The sequence below is a fragment of the Salmo salar genome, chromosome ssa09 (assembly GCF_905237065.1).
Source record: "Salmo salar chromosome ssa09, Ssal_v3.1, whole genome shotgun sequence".
NCBI lineage: Eukaryota > Metazoa > Chordata > Actinopteri > Salmoniformes > Salmonidae > Salmo > Salmo salar.
The window spans coordinates 55,870,187-55,894,041 of record NC_059450.1 but is presented as its reverse complement, the minus strand read 5'-3'; the positions used below and the strand labels follow the sequence as shown (position 1 = coordinate 55,894,041).

General features: G+C 41.6%; 1 protein-coding gene and 1 long non-coding RNA gene across 3 annotated transcripts in view; one reads left to right on the top strand and one right to left on the bottom strand.

Annotated features, from left to right (window-relative positions):
• The window catches only part of LOC106611506 (uncharacterized), a 31,279-nt gene extending 9,372 nt beyond the window's left edge, over positions 1-21,907 (bottom strand). The window contains exons 1-2 of one of the 2 annotated variants that reach the window (XR_006771032.1): positions 21,757-21,907; positions 21,416-21,625 (exon numbers count right to left, since the gene is read on the bottom strand). This is a non-coding gene — a long non-coding RNA (uncharacterized lncRNA). The other variant, XR_006771033.1, reaches the window with a different exon arrangement.
• The window catches only part of LOC106611505 (glycine receptor subunit alpha-4), a 126,580-nt gene that overhangs the window by 26,186 nt on the left and 76,539 nt on the right, over positions 1-23,855 (top strand). The window lies entirely within an intron of this gene.

Below are 23,855 nucleotides of genomic sequence, written 5' to 3'. Positions count from 1 at the left end.
TATTCTTCCTGAAAAAGCAGCTTGGTAACTTCACAGATCAAAAATCTTAAGTGTTAGGGAGTTTTTGACAATGGCTATGAGGGTGTGAAAACATGTACTTCTGATAGCATCAATAAAAATTAAATAATCTCTGAGGCTAACAGTGGCTAATTAGACATATAGTATACATCATCATTTGCAGATTTTTAAAGGTGCTAATACAGGATTGAGATAAACTTTATTTCGAGGGAACAGTATGGCCTCCCTTGTGTGCAGTACAAACTCTCCCTCTCTCCATTGGAGCAGTAGAGTCTCAGGCTTTGTTAAGACTTACAGTGGCGAGCATTCACATCCAGTCTGTGTTATCTGTTACTGTGCATCTGTCTCAGAAGAGGAAAAACTCCTGCCAGGGTTTGTACAGTCAAATGCTACATTAAATGCATGGGTGATATAGAAAATGAGCAACGCACACACACATATGCATTAATATACTGTATTTGTGACTTTTTGGGGAGCAACAATTGATTCCCATTCAAAATCCTATTTTCCCTAACCCCTAACCCTAAACCTAACCACTAACCCTAATTCTAAGCCCTAAGCCTAAAATAGCCATTTTACAAATGAGAACAGACAAAATGTCCTCACTTTACTATTCTTGTGAGGACATCTCGTACTCACAAGTATAGTTAAACGTGTACACACACACAATCTCTGGCAGGCTCAAGTCCAGCTTTGCCATGCCTCTTTCCACCACTGTCTGTCTGGCTCTGGTCATCCTGTTGAAACAGAGAGACCAGCGGCCATGCCTTTGGCGTTCCTTTCCCTCTCTCACTCTCTTGGCCAAAATGTGGGTCATACCCAGTGCAGCCAGTGTGTGTGTGTGTGTCTCTACTCGCTCTCGGTCTATGCGTCAGCGTGTGTCTGTCTGTGTGTCTGAGTTACCATGTATGCGGAACCTGTTGAGCCTCTGTTATCCAGAAGGGCAGACCCAGTAGAGCTGTGTCCACATTGGTTTAAGGCACATTGGTCCGTAATTGGGGTCAAGCGCCAGTTGACTCACCCACTCCTGCTTGGACGTTGGTTCGCCGCAATCTGGGTTGACAGTAAATGGGCTTCAGTCCCTGGGGCATAGAGGTTGTGGGGGGGGGGGGCACCAGAGTTCAGCCTCTCCCCCGATGAAAGCATCCGAGGAGGGCTAAGCTACTGTAACAACCCTGTGACTCAGCCATGTAATGACCAAACAGAGGAGCCAGGGTTAAGGGCAGCTAGTTCACCGCAAGTGCTCCTCGGATATCAGGCCAAGTAATGACCAATGAGACTGATCAGCGCTGACACCCCCCATTCATATTCATACTGGCTCAGGTGGTAAGTGGAAGACATTGATCATCTCACTCATATATGGTGCATTTGCGTACGAAATGGCACCCTATTCCGTGTTCTCTACATTTATAAAAGTGGTGCACTATGTAGGGGAAATGGTGCCATTTGGGATGCAAACTGCAGGTTTTGATTAGACAGTAGGCTCCTCCCGTGGGATTGTGTGGGATTTCCGGGCAGGTGAGAGTTCCCACTGGGATTTGAAACCAAGGTGGCATCTTGTCAGTGGTGGGAAGGTGAACACTGGGAGATAATCTGTGCTGACACACACACAGTAACTTCATTATCTAGCCCAATTACCAATCCAGTTTGCTTGCATAAATAATCCAATCTTACTCCTCTCTAATTGCTGCATTTCATTACTTTGAATAGATTAAGAACATGAAACACACTGCTTCTTTGATCAGTGACATTATACTGACGTTTGATCACACCCGCTTTGCATACCGCAAGGTTAGTGGAAACACGGGCGTAAAGGACAACATCAACCCAAACATCTGCTGTAAATATTGTGTATGAAGAGCAAAACACACACAATAAGCATGTTAGCCTAACGAGAAAAGATGTCGCCTACTTGCTTAATCAATTATCAGATCCGATCTAATGCACTATGGATGAGAAAATAGAACAATAGAGGAGATATTCTCGTAGTATTCTAATGTAGATGGTAAACCCCAGATGGAGTATACAGTACAAGCGGCAGGTAGTCTAGGGGGCGGCAGGTAGCCTAACATTGTGCCAGTAACCGAAAGATCGCCGTTTCAAAGAGTTGACAAGGTGGAAAAAAATCTGCCGTTCTGCCCTTGAGCAAGGCAGTTAATGTATGTATAGGGCTGACCTATCATTGTGCTCCAGCTGTATATCCAGCCCTAAACAGACACATCAAAGCTATCTTTCACAGCTAGCAAAATCCCTCTCTATCAGAGATCCTCACTGAAGCACTGCTAGCATGACTGAAGGCAAAACGTGAAGGCAAAATGTGCTGATATCAGATCTCTGAGACGTGTGGGAAGGTGTGTTGAATACGGAGAGGACAGGAAGACAGGCGAGACAGGAGATATCCGAAAACTGAGGGCTGAGCAGAGCTGACTGTATATCAGGGGTGCATCCTGAATGGCACCCTATTGCCTATATAGAGCACTTTAAAAGTAGTGCACTGTCGGTTGTCGGGAATAGGGTGCCATTTGGGACGCAACCCTGCTAGAAGCCTTCAAACCCCGCCGTCGTGATCCACAGGGTAGAGTTCAATCCAGTTGTAAACATTGAGTAATTTCCATTTAAGACAAAATCGTCTTGAAAATCTTTTACAAGACATAAAACATGGCTGTCTAGCAATGACCAACAACCAACTTGACAGAGCTTGAAGAATTTAAAGAATAATGGGCAAATATTGTACAATCCAGATGTACAAAGGTCTTAGAGACTTACCCAGGAAGACTCGCAGCCGAAGGTGATTCTAGCATGTCTTGACTCAGGGGGTTGAATAGTTATCTAACCTCTTAAATATAATGGCAAATGTAGATTTCCGCCTAAATAGACATAGCCAAAAGTAACTGCTATTCATGTGTAATTACAGGATTCTGACATGCCAAAACTTGGTATATTTGGAAAGACGACATCTGGGAGATTGAGGAAATTATCAGAATATATGAGTTATAGTTCAGAATACACAAGATCAAGCATACACGAAACAACAATTTTTTTATTCTTTTTTTATTTTAGAAAGTAATCTTTCATTGACAAGCTATAAGTGAATTATTCAAGTGTCCTTTCAACCTCTCCAAAGTGTTTGAATGTGGTAATTGCACTGTTTTTGCATACTGGATGTGCCTAAAAGTTATTGTTCACTATAAAAACTACATTTCTACAACACCAACCTCTCTCCAACATTGTGGTGGTGTCGGGGGACATACAGGGGATAATCCAAGTGTTTTTTCAACCTCTCCAAAGTGCCTGAACATTTAGCCTAGGCATATCCAATGTATTGGTCCCACATACAAATGAACTGTTTCCAAAAACAATACAAAAGCAACAGATATACATGAAAAAATAAACAACCTTGGTTACACACATGTCCTTCACCAAAAAAGGTGCAGAAATATAAATAAGCTAAACTATTTACAAATGGCATTTGTGTTCATTTCACGTCCCAGGTGTAGATGATTAGATTTCACTTTCACTGTAGCTTGTGCATGTCGTGACAGTATTTGAAGCAGTCCCTCTCTGCCAGGAAACAAAAAGCGAACTGGCATTTCGGACAGAAAATCTGGTATTTCACCCTTTTTTCCCCCCTCTGTGTTTTGTGCAATGCTTGCAGGTCTTCCTTTTATCTTATGGCATCAAAACAAATGTTACTTGTCACATGAGCCAAATACAACAACCTTAGTGAAATGCTACTTACAAGCCCTTAACCAACAATGCAGTTAAGTGAAGTAAAAAATAGACAAGTAAAAAATAAAACAAATAATTAAAGAGCAGCAGTAAAATAACAATAGCCAGGCTATATATAGGGGGTACCATTACAGAGTCAATGTGCGGGGAGCACCGGTTAGTCGAGGTAATTGAGGTAATATGTACATGTAGGTAGAGGCAAATTGTGTGTTGGATAGTGGCGCTTACCTTGAGTGGGGGGGTCTTGTGATGGTTGTGAAGTTGCTTTGGGCCCCCAATTCAGCCATATCCAACACCATCTGCTCCCAGAAGCTGGACTGGGAGAGAGGGGTTTGACCTTTTGCTTTGGCCATCTGCTTGTAGAGAATGAAAACATTTACTATAGTAATGTCAACAAAGTGGTAAAAAAATAAGTATTGGAGGACCTGGTAGTAGCCTATCAGAGCATCAGATAAGTCGACACCCCCCATGCTGGCATTGTAGTCCTTCAAAGAAACAGGGCCATTCTTCCTTTTTCACCCTCCTTGAGACATGGTTGTTATTGAATGCCTTATGCTGTGTGGTAAGCATGGTTACTTCCCTAGTGTCCTTCAATTTCACAAAAAGCAGCTTGTTAGTCCTGATCCAACGCATGGTCCCCCTCTCCGCTGTCTTGGTCATGTTGTTTACCTTGGTCTTGGGGAAACCGATTCTGTTAGTACAAATAGTGCCATATGTTAAACAGAGCGACACAGGGGAACCCAAGACCAGACTCAGATGAGGAAACAGGGATGAATGAACCTAAATATTTATTGTTAAACAGGGAGATATGGAGTGCAGATCCGGGGAAGCTTGGATAAGTTGCAGAAAAAACTAATGTGGAGACTGAGGTTGGAGTTGACTGAGTAGAACAGGGTAAACAGGTCCTGAGGGGAATCCAAGGTAGTGGTGGTGAGTAAAATCCAGAGCAAGGTAGTTGGGTGGTGAGATGTGGAACAGGAGACATGAGCCAGAGACAGACCGGTAACTGCAATGAGAGGATAAACAGTGTCAGGCAGGGAAACAGGCGCAGTAGAGTAACAGGATCTTGAATAATCATAAATGGCTAGAATCATGCACTGACTGAGCAGAGATTACAATCTGGCAGAGTGGAAGTGGCAGGACTGAGTATTTGTAGAGGTCTTGATTATGGAATGAGTTGCAGCTGGTAGGGATTTGCTCTGACTCCAGCACACCTGTCTCCAACCACACAATCACACAGAGAGGGAGAAGGAGAGAGAGAGAGTGTACAGGGGGAGTAACTGCAGGTCAAGGAGACACCGGATGAACACCAGAGGGCGTATCAGGAGCAGATGTGACACCATAAGCCCCAATTTTCTAATTCAAGAAGTCTATGAAAAGTGGATGTAGAACCATCAGACGGGGTGATTGACATAGCAGTGGGGGGTGAAGACCATGACAGGCGGGGGCGCTTGCTGGGGAGGGGTGGCTCTCAAACGTCATCATCAAAATCCTATGCATCCTCCACTCTGTGGTAAATAAAATAAAGAGATATATTGTTGTAAGACATAAAATTACAGTTAACAAAATTTACAAAACGACATTACTGTAGATTAAAAACACCAAGCTTTAACTTTATCTCTACAGTGACTCACGTATACGGTGTGAAGCACACACAGTGCAAACAGTAACACTTTGGAGACAAAGGGAGAGGTGAAAACCACAAATAAACAATGGCCATGAGAGTCTAGTGGCCTCTCCAAAGTTAAGGATGAAACTTGGAACAGCAAACAGTGAACTAATATGAAACAGACAATAACTACTTTGGAATTATATAATATTGCAATTAGGCTTATGTAAACTAAATCCAAAGCACAAAAAGCAGACAATTTACAAGAAACAAAATACATACTAAATTGGCTATATAAAGTCATAAAAAAAATTACTTACAGATCTAAAAGTGAATCCAATCCTTCTAGAAAGTAATCTTTGTCGGCCGAGTTGAAATCCTCGTTGATGAAGAAATCTGTTTACAATGTAATGTAGCGTGCTCGGTGCGTCTCATCTGAGCCATGTAGCAATAGTTCACATTATGCACAAAAGGTTCTAGGCTTTGCTTTGTCCCACCCAGGTCAACTGCATATCCCTGGAAATCTTATCTCATTGGCTACAAGACTGTCAAGTTGCCATAGTAGCCAATCCCCTGTGTAATGGATGACTACAGCGCGTAAGCAGGCGGCGTCATATTTTTGATGCGCAAAGAATGTCACTCGGTGAACATTCGATGTTGCCATTAAGTCATACATCATCAGATAACATTGGCAATAGGCTAGATTTGTTCCTACCAATGGAATGATTCATTTCATACCCCCCAACACAGACCAAATCAAAGATTATCTTGTAAGATGTCTGGTGAAAATGTGTAAAATACAAATTTCGACTCTTGGGGCTGGTGGTCAATAACGATAGGTCACAGGCAGACAAATAAGACATCCTCATGATCTGTGGAGTCCCGGCTTTCAGTGTGTATCGACGTATTCCATGTTTATTTCGTTTATGCTTCACAACGCTAACTGGAATGTCGGGAGCACCCAACTTGAAAGGAAGTCTTCTTCTTCGGTGGGGTTGGCATCCAATGTTATGGTGCATTACTGCCACCTACTGTACTGGAGTGTTGGCCAGAGACAGGGATAAATTAAATCCTACCTGCCAGCCCGTTGCTCTTTAAAAAGACAACAAAATATTTGAGACTATATCTAATGACGTTCTACTCAATATACTCTTTAAATAAATTGCCTGTTTCCCCTTCTCCCTCATACTAGATCTCAGCCTCTCTCTTTCCCTCTGATACTGCCCACACTGTAGCAATACATGCTCCACGGTCTCTGTTTCCTGGCAATAATCACACTTTCCTGTTGGATGCTTTCCTATCACATTTAAAGTCTGATACACAGTATCCAGACAGATCTTAAACAAATCAGATGGATCACCCTCCCTATATTTCTGTAGTCTCTCCAACACTTCTAGATGAACTACTGGAGGCAGGAGTAGCCATGGTGGATTTACAGAAATAGCTACCGTTCGACTAAACTCACTTCCATACAGTCCTATCTCCTTCGCCTGGGCTCTTGAATGGCGCAGCGGTCTAAGGCACTGCATCTCAGGGCTAGAGGTGTCTCTACAGACACCCTGGTTTGAATCCAGGCTGTATCACAACCGGCCGTGATTGGGAGTCCCGTAGTGTAGCGCACAATTGACCCAGTGTCGTCCGGGTTTGGCTGTTGCAGGCAGTCATTGTAAATAAGAACTGACTTGCCTAGTTAAATAAGATTTAAAAATAAAATACATAATAATAATTAACAGAAATGTTTAGTAAAATACTAAACAAAACAATAAATAATTACCCACCCACCCAAAGCTTGTGTTCTGTCTTCGCTCATGTTCCCAGCATGCCTGTAAAATCCCTTTCACAGGATGAGACACCCCATGTCCCTGTAGGTTGACCCAATAATTAATTGCCAGCTGCTGTCTCTTAATCTTCAATGGTATATCCCCAATCTCCACCTGTAGTGCAGCCACTAGGGATGTCCGAAACGCCCCACTACATATTCTGAGTCGTTGCCCCATTATGACATCTAGCCTTTCCAATGATGTCCGGGCTGCCGAAACATACGCTATACTGCCATAGTCTGTTACATATCGGATTAATGCAACATACATGGTCCTCAATGAGGAACAGCCAGCCCTCCACTCCTTCCCCGTCAGACAGCGCATCACATTTAGCACCTTCTTATACTTTCCCACCACTCTCTCAATGTGTTCTGCCCTGGTCAGTCTAGTGTCAAGGCCCCCGCCCTCTCCAATTTTCTCCTATATAACCTCAAACATACCTCATCTCCCACCTTCCTCCTGGTAAAGAACACTGTCTGAGTTTTCTCTACAGAGAACTTGAATCCCCACATTAATGCCCACCGCTCTAACTCATCAATTGCTTCCTGTACCTTCCTGACTATGTATGGCACATTTCTTCACCACTTCCATAAGGCCCCATCATCTGCAAATAACGACTTCCCAATATCCGTCTTTACCTGAGAGTAAACATCATTGATCATGATTGAGAACAACAGAGGACTAATCACGCTCCCCTGTGGTGTACCATTATCCACCAGGTAGCTGCCTGATAGAGAGTTAACCACCCTCACCTAGACCTTCCATAGACCTTCCAAACAGGAAATCCTTTATCCAGTTGTACGTTCTTTCTCATACCCCATAACATCAAGATTGATTAACAACACCTCCTTCCACATCATATCATATGCCTTCTCTACATCAAAAAAGACAACTACAACAGTTTCCTTGTTCACCTGAGCCTTCCTAACCTCTGCTTCGAAGCAAAGCACTGAGTCCATAGCTCCCCTACCCTTCCTGAACCCACTCTGTTGTGGCTATACTAGCCCCCTGCTCTCCAGGAAGTAAGTTAGCCTCACCGTAATCATGCATTCCATAATCTTACATACATGTGATGTTAAAGTTATTGTCCGATATCTTGTTGGCCTCTTTGGGTCGTTCCCTGGCTTACGGATTGGTACCACTAATTCCTCATTCCAACTGCATGGTAGTTTCCCCTCCTCCCACATTCTGTTGTACAACACCAATACCTTACCCAGTGCCTCATCACTAAGATGGGCCAACATAACATAGCACACCTCATCTTTCCCAGGTGAAGTTAACCCAGCCTTACCTATTGCCCATTTCACCTCTGTCATGGTAAATGGTGCATTCAACGCATCATTTACATCCTCCCTCCTATCCAGCACTCCAGGATGCTCCTCTCTCATTCTCTCTCTCTCCCTTTGCCCTTCCTCTGAAACATTTTCAGAGCTATGTACTTGGACAAACTCTTTAGCCATCATCTCTGCCTTCTCCTCATCTGTTACTGCCACGTCCTTCCCACCCGTCAACACTGGATAATCCCACTACCTTCTGACCCCACTCAACCTCTTAATCATCCCCACACTTCTCGCACAGATATCGCCCTTCCAATGGTGTCACAAAACCAACGCCAATATGACCTCTTTGCCTGACGGATAGTTCTCCTCACCAGGGCCTGGGCCTGCTTATATTGAATCAGATGTTGGAAGTTATGCCCCCACCAATGCTGTTCTCACCCAGTTATTCATACTATCCACATCCCCTCTCATATCCACCCGAGCCATCAGTTGCTCACTCAGCTCCTGAAACTGATCCCACTTTGCCCTTCCAAACACCCTCCTGCCTACTCCATCCACTGACACCTCCTCCTCCCTCCGACCTACTGTACATACTATGGGGTAATGATCACTCCCTACTGTCGACTCCTCCCATACCTCCCACTCACAGATTCCTGCCATCGCACTAGATACCAGAGTGAGGTCCAAGGCAGACTCTTTCCCTGTGGCTACATCAATCCTGGTCCCTCGGCCATCATTCAGGCACACCAGATCTTTCATTTCTATCAGATTTTCCATCACTTTGCCATTTCAATCGATTATAGTAGTTCACTACCACTATCACACATCCTCTCAACCACACCTCCACCACCACATATTCCTGTTCAATACCTTTGCCTAGCATCCTGTAGGGAAGTCTTTGCTTTATGAACCCATAAATGCTGATGCTCCAGATACTCAACTAGTCTAAAGAAGGTCAGTTTTATTTCTTCTTTAATCAAAACAGTTTTCAGCTGTGCTAACATAATTTCAAAAGGGTTTTCTAATGATCAATTAGCCTTTTAAAATGATCAACTTGGATTAGCTAGCACAACATGCCATTGAAACACAGGAGAGATGATTGCTGATAATGGGCCTCTGTTCACCTATGTAGATATTCCATTCAAAATCAGCCGTTTCCTGCTACAATAGTCATTTACAACATTAACAACATCTACACTATATTTCTGATCAATTTGATGTTATTTTAATGGACAAAGACATTTGCTTTTCTTTCAAAAACAAGGACATTTCTAAACTTTTGAACGGTAGTGTACATGTAGGTAGAGTTAAAGTGACTGTGCATAGATAATAAAGAGAGAGTAGCAGCAGAGTAAAATTGGGGGGAGGGCAACGCAAATAGTCTGGATAGCCATTTGATTAGCTGTTCAGGAGTCTTATGGCTTGGGGGTAGAAGCTGTTAAGAAGCCTTTTGGACGTAGACTTGGCGCTCCGGTACCGCTTGCCGTGCGGTAGCAGAGAGAACAGTCTATGACTAGTGTGGCTACAGTCTTTGACAATTTTTAGGGCCTTCCTCTGACACTGCCTGGTATAGAGGTCCTGGATGACAGGAAGCTTGGCTCGAGTGATGTACTGGGGCGTACGCACTACCCTCTGTTGTGCCTTGCGGTCAGAAGCTGAGCAGTTGCCATGCCAGGCAGTGATGCAATCAGTCAGGATGCTCTCGATGTTGCGGCTGTTGAACTTTGTGAGGATCTGAGGCCCCATGCCAAATATTTTCAGTCTCCTGAGGGGAAATTTGCATTGTCGACTGTCTTCATGACTGTCTTGGTGTGTTTGGACCCTGATAGGTTGTTGGTGATGTGGACACCAAGGAACTTGAAGCTCTCAACCTGCTACACTACAGCCCGTCGATGAGAATGGGGACGTGCTCAGTCCTCCTTTTCCTGTAGTCCACAATCATCTCCTTTGTCTTGATCACGTTGAAGGAGAGGTTGTTATCCTGGCAACACCCGGCCAGGTCTCTGACCTCCTCCCTATAGGCTGTCTCATCGTTGTCGGTGATCAGGCCTACGACTGTTGTGTCATTGGGAAACGTAATGATGGTGTTGAAGTCGTACCTGGTCATGCAGTCATGAGTGAACAGGGACTACAGGAAGGAATTGAGCATGCACTCCTGAGGGGCCCCGTGTTGAGGATCTCCGTGGCGGATATGTTGTTACCTACCCTTACCACCTGGGGCCGGCCCGTCAGGAAGTCCAGGATCCAGTTGCAGAGGGAGTTGTGTAGTACCAGGGTCCTTAGCTTAGTGATTAGCTTTGAGGGCACTATTGTGTTGAACGCTGAGCGGTAGTCAATGAATATCATTCTCACATAGGTGTTCCTTTTGTCCCGGTGGGAAAGGGCAGTGTGGAGTGCAATAGAGATTGCATCATCTGTGGATCTGTTGGAGCGGTATGCTAATTGGAGTGGGTCTAGAATTTTTTTGGTGTTGATGTGAGCCATGACCAGCGTTTCAAAGCACTTCATGGCTACAGACATGAGTGCTATGGGTTGGTAGTCATTTAGGCAGGTTACCTTAGTGTTCTTGTGCACAGGGACTATGGTGGTCTGCTTGAAACATGTTGATATTACAGACTCAGTCTGTGCTTCACTTTGTAGTCTATAATAGTTTATAAGCCCTGCCACATCCGATGAGCAAATTCTAATTCACAATGATGGCCTATGAACAGTGGGTTAACTGCCTTGTTCAAAGGCAGAAGGAAAGATTTTAACTTTGTCAGCTCGGGGATTCAATCTAACAACCTTCCGGTTACTGGCCCAACGCTCTTACCACTAGGCTACCTGCCGCCCCCCTAAATAAGATCTGGTGCAAACAATTACCTACAGAAGTCACATAATTAATTAAGTAAAGTCCACCCATTGGCAATCTAAGTGTCACATGATCTGTCACATGATCTCAGTATATATACACCTGTTCTGAAAGGCCTCAGAGTCTGCAACACCACTAAGCAAGGGGCACAACCAAGCAGGCAGCACCATGAAGACCAAGGAGCTCTCCAAACAGTTCAGGGACAAAGTTGTGGAGAAGTACAGATCAGGGTTGGGTTAAAAAACATATCAGGAACTTTGAACATCCCACGGAGCACCAATAAATCCATTATTTAAAAAAATTAAGAATATGGCACCACAACAAAGCTGCCAAGAGAGGGCCGCCCACCAAAACTCACGGACCAGGCAAGGAGGGCATTAATCAGAGAGGCAACAAAGAGACCAAAGATAACCCTGAAGGAGCTGCAAAGCTCCACAGTGGAGATTGGAGTATCTGTCCATAGGACCACTTTAAGCCGTACACTCCACAGAGCTGGACTTTACGGAAAAGTGGCCAGAAAAAAGCTATTGCTTAAAGAAATAAATAAGCAAACACGTTTGGTGTTTGCCAAAAGGCAAGTGGGAGACTCCCCAAACATATGGAAGAAGGTACTCTGGTCAGATTTAGCTTTTTGGCCATAAAGGAAAACATTATGTCTGGTGCAAACCCAACACCTCTCATCATCCACACAGAACCCCATGTCCACAGTGAAGCATGGTGGTGGCAGCATCATGCTGTGGGGATGTTTTTCATCGGCAGGGACTGGGAAACTGGTCAGAATTGAAGGAATGATGAATGGCGCTAAATACAGGAAAATTCTTGAGGGAAACCTGTTTCAGTCTTCCAGAGATTTGAGACTGTGACGGAGGTTCACCTTCCAGCAGGACAATGACCCTAAGCATACTGCTAAAGCAACACTTAAGTGGTTTAAGGGGAAACATTTACATTTCTTGGAATGGCGTAGTCCAAGCCCAGACCTCAATCCAATTGAGAGTCTGTGGTATGACTTAAAGATTGCTGTACACCAGCAGGAACCCATCCAACTTGAAGGAGCTGGAGCAATTTTGCCTTGAAGAATGAGCAAAAATCCCAGTCGCTAGATGTGCCAAGCTTATAGAGACATATCCCAAGAGACTTGCAGCTGTAATTACTGAAAAAGGTGGCTCTTCAATGCACGCTCAAGTTTAACATTTTTTTGGTCTTATTCTCTTGTTTGTTTCACAAGAAAAAATATTTTGCATCTTCAAAGTCGTAGGCGTGTTGTGTAAGTGAAATGATACAAACCCCCCAAAAAATCAATTTTAATTCCAGGTTGTAAGGCAACAAAATAGGAAAAATGCCAAGGGGGGTGAATACAGTGGTTCCTCCTTTAAAGTTGCTATCTTTCACCGTGGGACTTAGAGGTACACAGCGTCAGGGCTTCATTGCTCCAGACCAGCACAAGGGGGAGTTAGAGCACTCATTATGCATTTGGGTCCCAAGGTTTTTTTTTTAGCAATTGTATCAAGTGGTTCCAATGACAAATTTTAACGCGAGCCACCCTTGCCTTGTGGCGTTCTTCAACAAAATGGCTGAGTAAACACTACGGTGGAACCAGATATAAGTTGTTATAATGTCATAACGAGTCAAGCAAAACATGTACAATTGAGAGGAATATGTTAGTTAATGTAGAGACAAATGTTTGTGCATATTCTTTTGTCATAAAGTTAATTCATGAAAATCGCTATTTAGCAAGTTATCTGACTAGCAAACATTAGCCAGCTAGCTAGTGTGTTAGGAGAATGAATTTGTAAGTCATGTTGTTTAATGTTTTAGGGACTCCTGAGAAAACCAGCAAACCAGGCTGTCGTCTTGTGAAACAGTGGATGTCAAGAATCTAGCTTGCTAAAGCATTTACTGCAAATCTAAAGTACAATTGTGTAAGCTTGCCTTGCAATTCAGCTGAAGTAATATAGCTAGCTAACTATTCACATGCTTATTGTGTAGTGGAGGATAAAAATAACTGTATGCCTATGGATGTGTAGCTAGCTACAGTATGTGGCCGATCTGTGTATGGACCCTAAAACGTTTGGTATGAATATTAGTTCAGAACCTATCTATGAACCGCAGCAATCATAGTTTTGTATCAACTTCAAGTCTGAATGGCATTAATGAAGCATATACAGTGAGGGAAAAAAGTATTTGATCTCCTGCTGATTTTGTACATTTGCCCACTGACAAAGAAGTGATCAGTCTATCATTTTAATGGTAGGTTTATTTGAACAGTGAGAGACAAAATAACAACAAAAAAATCCAGAAAAACACATGTCAAAAATGTTATAAATTGATTTGCATTTTAATGAGGGAAATAAGTATTTCACCCCCTCTCAATCAGAAAGATTTCTGGCTCCCAGGTGTCTTTTATACAGGTAACGAGCTGAGATTAGGAGCACACTCTTAAAGGGAGTGCTCCTAATCTCAGCTTGTTACCTGTATAAAAGACACCTGTCCACAGAAACAATCAATCAATCAGATTCCAAACTCTCCACCATGGCCAAGACCAAAGAGCTCTCCAAGGATGTCAGGGACAAGATTGTAGACCTACACAAGGCTGGAATGGGCTACAAGACCATCGCCAAGCACCTTGGTGAGAAGCTGATAATAGTTGGTGCGATTATTCGCAAATGGAAGAAACACAAAAAAACGGTCAATCTCCCTCGGCCAGGGGCTCCATGCAAGATCTCACCTCGTGGAGTTGCAATGATCATGAGAACGGTGAGGAATCAGCCCAGAAATACATGGGAGGATCTTGTCAATGATCTCAAGGCAGCTGGGACCATAGTCACCAAGAAAACAATTGGTAACACTCTACGCCGTGAAGGACTGAAATCCTGCAGCGCCCGCAATGTCCCCCTGCTCAAGAAAGCACATATAGATGCCCGTCTGAAGTTTGCAAATGAACATCTGAATGATTCAGAGGACAACTTGGTGAAAGTGTTGTGGTCAGATGAGACCAAAATGGAGCTCTTTGGCATCAACTCAACTCGCCGTGTTTGGAGGAGGAGGAATGCTGCCTATGACCCCAAGAACACCATCCCCACCGTCAAACATGGAGGTGGAAACATTATGCTTTGGGGGTGTTTTTCTGCTAAGGGGACAGGACAACTTCACCGCATCAAAGGGACGATGGACGGGGCCATGTACCGTCAATTCTTGGTTGAGAACCTCCTTCCCTCAGCCAGGGCATTTAAAATGGGTCGTGGATGGGTATTCCAGCATGACAATGACCCAAAACACACTGCCAAGGCAACAAAGGAGTGGCTCAAGAAGAAGCACATTAAGGTCCTGGAGTGGCCTAGCCAGTCTCCAGACCTTAATCCCATAGAAAATCTGTGGAGGGAGCTGAAGGTCCGAGTTGCCAAACGTCAGCCTCGAAACCTTAATGACTTGGAGAAGATCTGCAAAGAGGAGTGGGACAAAATCCCTCCTGAGATGTGTGCAAACCTGGTTGCCAACTACAAGAAACGTCTGACCTCTGTGATTGCCAACAAGGGTTTTGCCACCAAGTACTAAGTCATGTTTTGCAGAGGGGTCAAATACTTATTTACTAAGTTCCACTGGATATCTTAAGGTGAATGCACCAATTTATAAGTCACTCTGGATAAGAGCGTCTGCTAAATGACGTAAATGTAAATGTAAATGTATTTCCCACATTAAAATGCTAATCAATTTATAACATTTTTGACATGCGTTTTTCTGGATTTTGTTGTTGTTATTCTATCTCTCACTGTTCAAATAAACCTACCATTAAAATTATAGACTGATAATTTCTTTGTCAGTGGGCAAACATACAAAATCAGCAGGGGATCAAATACTTTTTTCCCTCACTGTAGATAGAGTAGAATGTAATAACTTTATTGTGCCAAGGATGCAAGTCCTACGTGCACATGTACTGTAGTTATTTCCACGCATGAGATTCCCACATTGTAGCCTGTACATTGAATATATTCACTGATCATGTACTCTTCCTTGGCAAATAAAGGTGCGGTTCAGGTATGAATCTCTGAGACATTCTTTTTCAGTCATATCAAACTCCATTATTTTTATGATGCTGTGTCTGCATGTATGTATTACAATTATACACTTCAACAGTGTTTACCACTCCTGCTCCTGGGACATCAATGATTGCACATTGTAACTATGCAATAGACTAGAAACATGATTGATTTGAATTTCATATACAGTTGAAGTCGGAAGTTTACATACACTTAGGTTGGAGTCCTTACAACTTGTTTTTCAACCACTCCACAAATGTCTTGCTAACAAACTATAGTTTTGGCAAGTCGGTTAGGACATCTACTTTGTGCATGACACAAGTCATTTTCCCAACAATTGTTTACAGACAGATTATTTCACTTATAATTCACTGTATCACAATTCCAGTGGGTCAGAAGTTTACTTACACTATGTTGACTGTGCCTTTAAACAACTTGCCAATTCCATAAAATGTCATGGCTTTAGAAGCTTCTGATAGGCCAATTGACATAATTTCAGTCAATTGGAGGTGAACCTGTGGATGTATTTCAAGGCCTACCTTCAAACTGAGTGCCTCTGCTTGACATCATTGGGAAATCAAAATAAATCAGCCAAGACCTTAGAAAAAAACTGTAGACCTCCACAAGTCTAGTTCATCCTTGGGAGCAATTTCCAAACGCCTGAAGGTACCCCGTTCATCTGTACAAACAATAGTACGCAAGTATAAACACCATGGGACCACGCAGCCGTCATACCGCTCAGGAAGGAGACGCGTTCTGTCTCCTAGAGATGAACGTACTTTAGTGCGAAAGTGCAAATCAATTCCAGAACAACAGCAAAGGACCTTGTGAAGATGCTGGAGGAAACAGGTACAAAAGTATCTATATCCACAGTAAAACGAGTCCTATATCGACATAATATGAAAGGCTGCTCAGTAAGGAAGAAGCCACTGCTCCAAAACTGCCATAAAAAGTGCCAACTGCCATAATCCCCCCCCCCCCCCAGCTGTATGTGTGACATAACTCCACCAGTGTAATTTATGATATCATTTTCAAAATTAAAAAAAAAAAAAAAACATTTTATATAAAAAATGTTTTTTTTAATCAATTAGTATATTTGAGTTTAACCACAATATTTGTTGTATTATTTGTTCTGTCTTTTCAGGTGGATAAAAATAAATTCAACCAACTTTTTAAAGTTTTGTTTAAAAAACAACGATATTTTGGAGATTAATTTGTTTTCAAATAACCGAAAGTGGGCAGTTGTAATCTGGTTAAAGAGAAAAAGGCCATCCTTGAACATGGGGTGAGACATTCTTACTAATTTACAAGAGAACCATTTAGGATTTAAGTATAACTTCTGTATGACTGATGCCTTTAATGAGAGGTCTAATGCTTAATTTTGTCTGTTTGGCCATCCCAAATAAAGTGGAATATTTTTTGTTCATATAATTTAAAAATCAGGTCACTAGGTGTAGGCAAAACCAAATAGGTAAACTGTGATATGACTAAAGAGTTAATCAGGGTGATTTTTCCACAAATAGACAGGTATTTTCCTTTCTATGGTAGCAAGATCTTATCTATTTTTGCTAACTTTCTATAAACATTTATTGGAGTGAGATCATTTCTTTCTTTCGGGATTTGTTAACCGAGTATGTCCACATCCCCGTCAGAGCATTTTATTGGTAAACTACATGGTAATGTAAAAGTTGCATTTTTTTGTGATCCAGTACGTACTATAGAACACTTATCATAATTTGGTTTTAACCCAGAGAGGATAGCAAAAGTATCTAGATCCTCTATGAGGCTGTTGAGGGATTTTAATGGTGGTTTTAAAAGAAAACAGGAATCATCAGCATACAATGACACCATTGTTTTTAAGCCACAGATTTCTAATCCCTTAGTATTATTGTTGGATCTAATTTTAACAGCTAACATTTCAATGGCAATAATAAATAGATATGCCAATATTGGACAACCTTGTTTTACTCCTCTTAACAGTTTAAAACATTCTGTCACGGTTGTCGTTGGGAAAGGAGGACCAAAATGCAGCAGGTATGCGGTTGCTCATCTTGAACTTTTATTTGACTCAAAATGAACACGAAAATAACAAAACGAACTCACGATCAATGAAACAGTCTTCTCATGCTCACACACGCTAGACAAGAAACAATCACCCACAAAATACAAACACACCCTAATATATGGGACTCTCAATCAAAGGCAAATAGGCCACACCTGCCTTCAATTGAGTCTCCACCCCAATTACCTAAACATAGAACCAGACACACTAGACTAAACATAGAATTACATGAATATCAAACAGTGCCCAAAAACCCCAGAATACATAAATCAAATGCCCTTCTAGAAAAACACTACCCCGAACCACATAAAACAAATACCCTCTGCCACGTCCTGACCAAACTACAATAACAATTAACCCTTATACTGGCCAGGACGTGACACATTCTGAGATGTAGCCATTATTTACTATTTTAAACCTAGGGTTACTATACATAACTTTAACCCATTTTATAAGAGATTTTCCTAAATTGAAATATTCTAGGTATTTATATAGAAACTCCAGTTGTACTTTATCAAAAGCCTTTTCAAAATCAGCTATGAAAACCAGGCCTGGTTTCCCCGATGGTTCATAGTATTTTATTGTTTCCAGTACTTGTCTTATAATATCTCCAATGTATCATCCATGTAAGAAACCTGTCTGATAAGGATGAATAATATCTGACAAAACCTTTTAAATTTTATGCGCCAAGCATTTAGCTAGAATATTTTGATCTAAATTGCTTTTGTTTTATAGATAAGTACTGAATTGCATGGCCTCTAAAGGCACATTTAAAAGTGTCCCATACAATAAGGGGTTCTGCTGTACCTATGTTATGTCGGAAAATGTAAATTATAAATTCTTCTGTCCTAGTTATAAACAAGTTATCATCCAGTGGGCTTTGATTCAATTTCCAATATCCTCACCCATGTGGAAATTCTGTAAGGGTAATATATATGCCAATTATGTGATGATCCGACCACATTCTGTCCCCTATAAACACTTTTTCATCTTTTGGTGATGGAGAAAATGACATAAGAAAGTAATCAAGACGACTAGTGTGGTAGATGAATCAGAATTAGTTGGGTAACATAGATGATTAAGATGTTTTATTAGTATAATATGCTTATGTGAGAGACTTGTCATTAGAAAGTGTCCTTTGGACTCTGGTATGTTTCAGTTCCACGTTTCCCTTAGCTGGGGCTCAGTCACTTGGGGCCCAGAGAGGGGAGAGGTCAGACTTGTCTTCATGGGAATGTGTCTTTACCTATTCTTAAACCATGTGAAGGGATGGCGTGATTAATGGGGAACCAATTATTTGTCTCCACAATGTCTGTGCGCAGGTCACTCCCCTCTCAGTGAGCTTGTCCAGGAGTGGGAACAAGAGGTGTTTTACTGAGGATGGGCCACTATGAGATAGCACTGACAAAGGAGATTTTTAGTGTAAAGTATTCCAGAGGGCATGAGCTAGTAGTTCTATTCAATACCGTACCAGGGAGGGACGGTTCTAAGGGGACCAGATACTGGGCTATACAATGAACCCGGTTGATATAGCAGTTACTACCTGCTGTGTTTTATGGATATCTGTCATACAAAACTTAACCTTTGTGAACTGTTACTAAGATTTATGGTTCGTCAATATACGTTGAAGGGGTGTATCTTGCTATAAAGATCTCAGTAGCCATTGTGTAATCACCTTATTTAATGGTTCATTATTGAAGGTCAAGTGCTTTTGCAAAAGTATCTTAAGTATTAAAGATGTAGTTTAACTCAGTGTTTGTAACTCTTCTCATTTGGTAATGCAGAAATTAGCCACCACACTAGCTTGATTAAGCCTCCGCCATGTATATCTCACTAGGTCAGGGTATTTAAGCCTCCAAATATCCACTAATTCCAATATATCCATAACATTTATGATTTCCGTACGTGCCTGAGGGTGATAGTTTGTAGTGTGATTTCCTTTACGGTCCATAGAGGTATTAAAAACGGTATTAAAATCCCCCACCATAATAATAGAGTCTAATGTTGCTTGTAGAGTTGATCAATTCTGATATATATTTTAAAAGAAGCTTGGATCATGATTATTTGGACCGTATAGGTTAATAAGTCATGTTTGTTTATTGTCTGTTTATTGTCCAAAAACATATTTAAAATAATCCATCTACCTTCATGATCTGTTTGGACAATTTGCACAAAATCAAACTTACTATTAATTAATATAATCACCCCTTTTGAATTTCTTTGCTCTTGGGAGAAATATATAGATATTATATTCCTTCTCTTTTAGCCAGGCAAATACTGATCGTCTTTTCTTATTATCTGTTAAGCCATTACAATTATAACTGGCTATACTTATTTCACCACTTACCATGAGACACAAGTTTCAATTCTATTTATGAAAATATATGTTTGTAAACGTACCATTAAAAAGTAACATGATGATTGAGTGTCTATACATCTATACCATGATATTTGCATTGCTACAACGTAAACCTCCAATTGGTCCCCACTATTCCATCCACTAAAACCCCTCCTCATCCCGAGTTGTGTTGTCATCCCAATGCCCAGCAAACCACCCCTGACCCCCCAGATTCCACAGCCCCGGAGAGACCGGGACCCAACCTTTGAAAAGAGCACACAGTGCCACCCACAAAACAGAAGCAGATCAACAGCAGATCAACAGCCAAATGTATTTCCGATGCCCTAACCTCGATTAAATATAAAAAATATATATTTATAAATACATATTTTAAAAATCCTATTTATCTTATTTTCCAAAGTTAGCTTTTAATATTTGTGGTCATGTAGGCAATTTATGCGAAGGATTTTTACCTCTCACCAGTTTCACCATTACCAAAATTACACTATGGCAAGCAATTATTATATTAGCAAAAAATTATTGTGAATCATCCTATATTGTCCCTAACATATTTTACTCCCTCGCAACAGTTGTGGGATACACACACACACACACACACACACACACACACACACACACACACACACACACACACACACACACACACACACACACACACACAAACTCACACACACTCAACCCCTTACCCCCACAACAACCATACACTCAGATTCTCAACAGTTGCACCATCCCAGAGCCCAAATCAAGAAAGGTCTAGTTATATTTGAATATAGATAGAAAAGCTATATTTTTTGTTGTTGTGTTATTACAGGGATAGAATTGTGTGTTTCATTATTTGCCTCCTCTATGAGAACTTTGTACTTTTTGGAATAGCCATGGAGTAGTATTTGTGTCTCTGAACAACTGGTTATCAATATACAGTTTATCGACCACGAGAGCTACGCGTTTCCCTTTCAATCTATTTTCCTTGAAAACTGGATACAGATCTTTGCGCCGTTCTGCAATTTCCTTCACGAACTGGTCATTCATGCCTATTTTTGTGCTAGCAAGTCTTTTACCCAGACTTTTAACCATTATTTTAGCTTTAAAGAAAGCAAATTTGGCAACGATTGGGTGTTCATACCTCTGCCCTCTCTGTCGGAAGCGGTGTACACGTTCGAGTTGGATTTTGTCGATAGCTTCACGTGGGATCTGAAGCGCTGTAAAGGAGGAACTCTCTAACTACAGATTCAGGAACTTCTCCTTCTTTCTCTTGGATAACTGTAAGTGCCAGATTCTCTCTCATGGATCTAGTCTGTATGTCATGTAAGGCTTCTCTCAGAATGATGTTCTCCTTTTAAGTTCATTAACTTCGGTTTCAATCTTATTGACTGTCCCTTTTAGCTAGTTTGTGTCTTTCTTCAATGTTGCAGCTTTTTTGTCATTCATCTCGAGGCTTGCCTTTAACTCTTGTATATCCTTACTGACTAGTTCAAGTATACCCAGTTTGTTATTTATTAATTTTAACAAATCGGTTTTGACCTTTACCATTCCCAGTGGTGAAAAATGAAATTGTCTGTGTCTGTAGAAGAGTCACGTTTCATTTTGAAATAGGTTCCCCTTCCCATGTTATTACCCACCAGATTGTGTAGTGCTAATATTTAGTCTACTTACCGATATTAAATATTACGTTTTTATCTTGAGGTGGTCTACATAGCTGTGTTCAGTCCTCCATCTTTCAGGCTTCGATCCACTCTTCCTCCTGCAGTCTGTTCACCCAGATAGTTACAGTCTTGTCTCATCGCTGCAACTTCCGTACGGACTCAGGAGAGGCGAAGGTCGAAAGCCGTGCGTCCTCCGAAACACAACCTAACCAAGCCGACCCTATTGATTACACAACAGCTGAAGCTGAAATGTGTGCACAATTTTGAAGAAATTTAAATGACCTGAAGTTGTAGATTTTTTACATTAACAGCCCAGCAGTGATAAAAACATTTAGAACACATTTAAATTACCTGAAGTTATGCATTTTTGACAGGCACATCCCAGCAGTGATTTTTTTTGCCTCTGTAAATAAATCTAATCAGTAACTCCCCTCTCACCATTTATGACTAAACTTCTCTTTCACAACAGTCACGACTCAACAAAAAACATTTTTTCCTCCCAGGGATAATCCTGTATTTCTGGCCTCGATTCATGCACCTTGATTGTAAAGTGAGGTAGTGGCAGTGATCTCTTCCCCTTGCACTATATTTCTATCTGGACTTTCCAGTATGCTGTGGTGTGTGGTTTCGCCCCATGCTCACAAAAGATAGATCTGCCCTTTACATCTGACCAATGCACATTTTTGACAATTCCTCGGGTAGAGCATTTTGTCCAGTATTTGATGCTATCACTTTGTTCTTGTGGGGGTGGACTGGGACTGGGAATTGGTGAAGCCTGCTACTGTATAGAGCTCCATCTCTGTCCATGTCTTGTGTCGCCATAGGCATAGCCATCACTGTAGTGCAGTGGCGGTGGGTCACATCACTGAAAATGAATGTACAGGGGTAAATTGCAATGTGTTCCAAATCCCATGATCCAATAAGGCTATTGATCAATAACAAAGGGCTTCCGCTCCAGGCCACGACATGCATACAGTGCCATGGAAAGAGATGGTCCACATAGGTCAATTGACAAAAGACGACATGTTGATTTATTACATTAATAGGTCAGTGGAGACGTAACATGAAATAGGGCTTGTCAAAGGTCTGTCTATGACAAGGTTCTATTTGCTTTTATCGTAGAAATAATGCACATTGTCGACATTTTGAGTGATTGTGTGATTGTATCAGATGAGCAGTCAGTTGTGCATCGCATCTGTGTACTTTGCGATGTAACCAAATTGTATTTTTTGCTTGTGAAACGCGCAGGTATAAGGACAGATGTACTAACGCAATCTGGTCTGGTTGATAATAATAATAAATATTATATGCCATTTAGCAGATGATTTTATCCAAAGCGACTTACAGTCAAGCGTGCATACAAAATTGTCATGAATGTGGCCTTTGTCTGAGAGCAAAATCTAAAGCTTGAGTGGACATAAAGGATGATTTCATGGCTAGCGGAAATTACTAAGGCCTATTCCAACAGGTGGAGGGACCTGTTTTGTTCAATCTCCTATTATGCTAATGACACTAAAAACCTGGGGTTCCACTGCATTGCTGTCTAAATGACTGACTTCCCGTGATGCGTGCCGAATCCAAGGAGTGGTGGGGCCACTATTCCAAATTGATATGCTTTTTGATCACTGAGCTCGCTAATGAAAAGCAATTAGCAGCATATGTTTGCAATTCAGGCACTGAATAAGGGCTGGGTTTAATTGAAACTAATCTAGTTCAGTGAATTTTATGCAGAGGCACTGCCAATCAAGGAGTATACAAAATAATAGCCAGCTCTGTTAGCACAAAGACTGCCTGTTGTCAGGCAAAATTATTTCAACAGTGCTTGAGTAAAATGGTTTGAGACTTGCATTAAGGTTGGTCCAGAGGCGAGGATGTATTATTTAAGACTGTCAATCTAATGGTGTCGGCTATAGCATTAATGTGAGGAAAGAGGGAGTAAAGAAGTATGCGTAATAAACTCCTAGGGGTCCAATGATGCCTATGGAGGGAGAGTGGAGAGAAGAGTTGGCACTGACCCGGACATCCTTCCCCCTTTCTCAAGTTGATATACATTTAATCCAATGTGCCGTTCAATGCAGTCAGACAGTTATTTTGTTCTACAACGCATTACTTTGTTGCACATTTGCTTCCTACGCCCATGAGCAAAATACTATATTGTAAGCCTAAAGATTTTTCTAATGACATAAGAAATTGATTAATATGTGTGTGTCAAATGTGTGTGATGAAAGATTGACTAACAGGAAAGAGAGACCTCCAAAGATGTTTCCAATAGTTACAGGACTGTCAAATGCTGTTGCTGTGCTGACAGTACACTCACTGCTCCTGACAGGGCTGACAGAAGTCGACACAGTGCTTCCTTCTCAAACCACAGACTGTCAGCATATTACATTGTCTCGACACAATATCAACACAGGATGAGCAACTGCCATACACCCTCACCTGCATTACTG